The following is a 6,178-nucleotide window of genomic DNA, read 5'->3' on the forward strand; positions in this document are numbered from 1 at the left end:
GGAACTTGGGCTCTTTAAGTACTTGGCTCTGATATTTCACGGGAGCAGAGACAAGGTGAGGCAGCAACTGGGCGGTAGGTGGGATCAGGTCCTGAGACCTCACCTAACCAGGGTTTGGAGAGGCTGTGAAGCCGGTGGGTTTCCTAGAAGGGAAAGGAGGACGTTCCCAGTGAGGGAGAAAAAGGTCAAGAGAAGAAGCACAGGCACTGGAGCTCAGGTTGACTGGTGGCAGAATTTCCAAAGTCAAACCCTCCCAGAAGGGCACCTGCTGCACTGTAATTCTGAACACGTGCCGGGCCTTGTGCTAAACACTGAGTTCACATGTACACCCTGCACACATTCCAGTGAAAGAGGTATGAGTGGCCCCACATTACAGTTGAGAAAACCGTCAAATAATTTGCCCTTGGTCACAAAGGTAGAAACAGGGCTGAGGCAGGAATATAATTTAGTCGAATGCTACCTGTCCCAGATCCCTTTGACTCTGTGTTACAGCCTCTGGACGTCTCCCAGCTTCCATCCCCTTTTTCTGTTGTCTGGACCAAGGCTCTTGTCCAGGCCTACCCTTGGGCTACTGGGGCTACTTTGCCCACAGGAAGTGCTTGCAAGTTCATATCCTGAGGCAGCCTTTAGCCAAGGCCTAAGTGTGGGTGTGTGAGGGCCCTGCTCTCCTGTGGCACAGACTCTGGAGACATAACTTATACTCCAGAGCTCCCCTTCTGGGAGCAAGAAGAGCCTGGGACTTTACGGGAAATCGCTCCATCCTTCCAAAAGATACAGGTCCTTTCGGTTCAAGTTCAGCCTCTCCTTGTTTAGCTTCTTCCTCTTCCCTGTCCCACATCTTCCATTTCCATTGTGGTTTTTCCTGGGAGCACTTTCTTAATGAGTCTCCTGCACTTGAACCCTCTTCTCAAGATTTGCTTCAGAGACCCTCACACAGGATGCCTCTTAACCACCAGCCTGGGCCACGTATTTGCTCAGCACCCTCACTTTCTAAGAGCTGCTCACACTCCCTCAAGGAGCGAAGACAAACTTTCTTTTCTCACCTCTCTCCTGCTGCCTGTACGCACCACGGGCTGAGGCTCGTGCCCAGTTTCTGAGGGTTTGAGCTGAGCAGGCTCTGTCCGCCCAGATTCTGCAGTTCCCAGACTCGAGCGAGCCCAGACGCAGCCCACCTCCCAGGGTGTGGGACACCGGGATGTGAGGTCAGAGGCGGTTTGCAGGGCTCTGCTGAGACTTGTGGGTGGTGCTGAGCCAGATGTGTGAGGGATCAACCCTGGTGTGTCTGGAGTGAAAGAACCAGACAGACCACTCCCCGGGGAAGGAAGCCAAACCAGTAAATAAAGGCCCTGCATGAAAGAATAGGTCTTGGATTGACGATTTCCCGAGGAATGTATAACATGAAATTAGGCATGGCCACCTAAGACTGAGTCGAATTTCTCCCATCATCTGGCAGCAGTTCATGGGAGAAAAATGCTAGGAACCTAGTGGTCCCTTTAAGACAACTGACTCAGTGGTTCCTGTATCTTGGTCCAAATGGAATCAGGATTCAAGACTTTTAAACTACCAGGCGTTCTTTGCAACCACCATGTTTGACTTCCCAACTAGTCTACTTTCTTTCTTTCCTTTTGTTAAAAAATATTTTTTAAAATTTTATTTATTTTTAATTTGTCCTTCCAGTTTTTATTGAGAATATAAGGTGGGCTTCCCTGGTGATTCAGTAGTACAGAATGTGCCTGCCAATGTAGTACATGTGGTTTAGATCCCTGGGTTGGGAAGATCCCCTGAAGAAGGGAATGGTAACCCACTCCAGTATTCTCACCTGGGAAATCTCATGGACCGAGGAGCCTGGCTACAGTCCACAAGCTCAAAAAAGAGTCAGACACGATTTAGCGACTAAACATCAACAACAATGTATGTTAGTTCCTGTTACGTGGCTCAATGGTTTGATGATTCTTTTTTTTAAATCCATTTTCCTCCTATGCTGCCTTTCTTTCTCCCCATGTCTTCCTCCAAGAGCATAAAGCCTTTCACTGTCCAAGGTGAACTAGCTCCCTGATTTTGCCTGATTATGTCCTATTCACCTTTTCAGTCTCAATTCAGACCACATTTTGCCTGGAAATCTCTTCTGATCTTTTCCCCGCCATTTGGTTTGGTTGGGTGCCCCTTCTCGGGGCTCCCACATCATCTCGTACATATTTCCTTAATTGCACACCTGCTTGTGTGTTGGTCACTGTGATTAGAGGAGACCTTTTGCCATGACCACGGCCATGTCATTTTATCTCTGAAATATCAGGACTTAGCACAGCACCTTGGACATGATGGGTGCTCAGTGAGTGTGAACAAATACCTACCTTATGGGGTGTCTGAAGATCAAATGAGATACAGGATGTGAAAACAAACAAAATTACTACTACTATGTCTGTTATTACTTTCTATGGATATACAGTATCCATGAATTTTTTGCAAACTCATATCATATGTATTAATGATATTATTACAATAGTAATATGTGCCCAAGCCTGGGCATAAAGATGTGTACAAGGTCAAATGCTGAGAAAACGACCAAATATATACATCTATACATACAACTTTGTATTCAGCTCCAAATTCGTACCATCAATGACAAGAAATTATTATAACGCCTAGACAACAGTCAAATCTCTATTCATGCAAGAGAGCAGAGGGGTGCTGACTTGGGGAATGGATATTACCATCTCTGCCTTTCCCGCATTTAAGACTTTCTGGTTTCTGGAAAATGCTGTACATTGGCTCTTACATTTGCCATGTTAATTAATTTAAGAAATCAGGCAATGAGAGGGAAAACGTGGCAGCAGTTTCCTCCTTTCCTGCCTGTGCTCTTTTCTTAGGAGAGAGGGAGTGCCAACAGGCTAGGCCTGTTTTCTTCTCCGGGAGCGGGTAGGGACCCCAGGAGGGGGCCGTGAGAGTGTAGGCGGCTGCTGAAAACAAGGGCGAGCCACAGCACTGTTGTCGAGAGACAGCCTGCCTGTAGGGCCACAGGACTTCTCCCAGCACCAGGTTCTACCTGGTAAGTCTGTGTCCCCTTCTTATCATAATCGTCGCTCAAGCTCAGCCAGCCCCAGGGAGCCATGATCTGCAGCACGTCGGGCCCCTCCTCGGCTGGGCTGGGCCTGCTCTTCTCCAGTCCTACCTGATGACTCTACTCTGCCCAGGATCCGGGCGACAGCTTCCTCTCCCTCCTTCCCTCTCCCTCATCCCCTCCTTTCCCTCCCACCCTCCTCTCCTCCCTCCTTCCTATTTTCTTTCCTTAATAAAATTTCACTCTGCTTAATTTTTTGAATAGTGAATAATTTTTTGAATTTTTTGAATATAGTGAAAATTCACCCTCTTATCTCTCAGGAATTCAGTACTTGCTGTGTAGCTTTCCACAGATTTTTGTTTTCTTTTTAACATTCATTCAAGCATTTACTCATTGGAAGGACTTATGCTGAAGCTGAAGCTCCAATACTCTGACCACCTGATGTGAAGAGCCAACTCATTGGAAAAGACCCTGATGCTGGGAAAGATTGAAGGCAAAAGGAGAAGAGGGCAGCAGAGGATGAGATGGTTGGATGGCATCACCATTTCAATGGACATGAACTTGAGCAAACTCAGGGAGATGGTGAGGGACAGGGAGGCCTGACGTGCTGAAGTTCACGGGGTCACAGAGTCAGGCACGACTTAGCAACTAAACAACATAAGCATTTATGTGCTTGTACAATTACACACTTCCCCTCACTCCTTTCCATACAAGTGGTAAGCCTTGCATGGGGATGCATAGTGTTCTGCTCCTTAAGTTTCTCAACTAACAATCTCAGAGATCTTTTCATATTCAAACAAGAAGAACTGCGTCTATCATTTTCATGACTGTATATAATTTTCCAACCCATAACATTTTAACTTATTTCCAGCCCTAAACTGATGGACATTTATAACCGGTGCTGTGATGGATAACCTTGGACATATATAATTTCCTGACCATTTTATGCAATTAGAAGTGGTGTTGCTGGATCAAGGAGCAGACAGACTTGTAGTTTTGAAAGCTGCTGCTAAAATGTCCTTCATAGGTGTTACATCTATTTACATGCCTCCCAACAATTTATGAGAGGAATCAGGTTTCTAAACCTTTAAAATAGGAATAATTCTACCACCAATATCCATTGATTAATCCCTCACTATGCACATGGACAGAGAAGCCTGGTGGGCTACAGTCCATGGGGCCAAAAAAGGTCGGACACAACGCAGTGACCAAACCACCCAAAACCATCATGTGCCAGGAACTGTGCTGGGCATGTTACAGTCATAACCTCATTAAATATCCATCACAACCTTTCAAGGTAGGTGATATTGTTCCTGCTCTCAGGGGGAAACCCGAGGTTCACAGGTGAGGCACCTTCGACTCCACCATACCCTTTATCACTACCCTTGGGCTCTCATCTAGAAGTCAGGAAGCCAACAAGCATTCATTCCCATGATCATAAGAAGAAACTAAAAACCAGCATTTAGTGAGCATTTAATTACGCCAGGTACACAATCTCACCTAATCCTCACTGCAGCCGATGATGCAAGCTCTGTTAGTATACTCCATTCTCAGTAGTGAGAAAACCAGAGTCTGGAGAGGTAACAAGCCCCAGGTTCAAGGTCATGACTGGGCAGTCTCAGGGTTTGAGCCCAGACATTCTGACCGCTCAACTCAAAGCCTTCACAACATCACACTGAGGTCACAGCTTAGATGTTTCCAAGACCCGCTGACCACGTAAATCAAAGTAAAACCCTTGATCTACAGGTAAGGAAACAAAAACCCAGAGGAGAGGGGAAGAGGTCTGTTTAGTGGCTGTGCTAGGTTAGGAACCCCTTCTCCTGACTCCTGGACTTCCCTGGTCATTCACTGGGTATAGAATTCGCCTGCAATGCAGGAGTTGCAGGAGACGTGGGTTCGATCCCTGGGTCAGGAAGATCCCCTGGCGGAGGGCATGGCAACCCACTCCAGGATTCTTGCCTGGAGAATCCCATGGACAGAGGAGCCTGGCAGGTTACAGTCCATAGCATTGAATAGAGTGCGACTGAGCATGCACGCACTCCTGACTCCCAGACACTTCTTTTTTGCACCTGCTGTTACACAAATGCCATGACATCCTCAGCCCTGGGCTGGTACAGCGTGTGGGTGGCAGGTCCAGGATGCAGCCCTGGCTTGTCCCAGGTGGGAGGTAACAAAAGTGGCCGAGGCATGACACACAACTAGGCTGGCAAGAGCCAGCACCTGGCCAGGAGACCCACAGCCCACCTGGCAGGTTCCAGCCAAGGGATCCAAGGGCGTGGGTTTGCATTGGCTCTTCTGCATACTTGCTACATGTTGTTACAGTGACAACAAAAGACAATATTTATTCAGCACCTACTATGTGACAAGCGCTGTAACTAGCAAATCATTTCACGTCCTCCTTACAACAACATCCTTACAACTGAGCTCAGAGAGGCTAAGTGACTTGCTCAATGTCATATCAGTCAATGTGAAATCATGGAATGTGAACTCAGATTTTTTTTTTTTTTTAGTAATTTTATTTACTTATTTGGCTGCACTGGGTCTTAGGGTTAGGGTTAGGTCTTCCCAGGTGGCATTAGTGATAACGAACCCCCCTGCCAGTGTGCAGACTTAAGAGACTGAGGTTCACTCCCTGGGTCAGGAAGATCCCCTGGACAAGGGCATGGCAACCCACTCCAGTGTTCTTGCCTGGAGAATCCCACGGACAGAGGAGCCTGGTGGGCTACAGTCCATGCAGTCGCAAACAACTGGACACAACTAAGCGACTTTCACTTTCACTTAAAAAGGAAAGTAATTCAGACACATGCTACAACATAAGTGGGCCTTGAGGACATTATGCTAAGTGAAATAAGCTGCTCACAAAAAGATAAAAACTGGGAGGTGAGAGGGATGAGAGCTATTGAATGGACATAGAAGTTCGGTTTTGCAAAATAAAAAAAGTGCTGTGGACAGATATGGTAATGGTAGCACAATAATGTGGATGTACTTAATGCAGTATGTACTTAATACAATATGTACTTAATAAGACAGTTAAAATGGTGAATTTTACCATGGGAGTATTTTATTGCAATTTAAAAAAAAAAGAAAAGAAACAAGACTTGTTTTATACAATTGTGAGAA

This window comes from Bos taurus, chromosome 14 (genome assembly GCF_002263795.3).
Source record: "Bos taurus isolate L1 Dominette 01449 registration number 42190680 breed Hereford chromosome 14, ARS-UCD2.0, whole genome shotgun sequence".
Taxonomy (NCBI): domain Eukaryota; kingdom Metazoa; phylum Chordata; class Mammalia; order Artiodactyla; family Bovidae; genus Bos; species Bos taurus.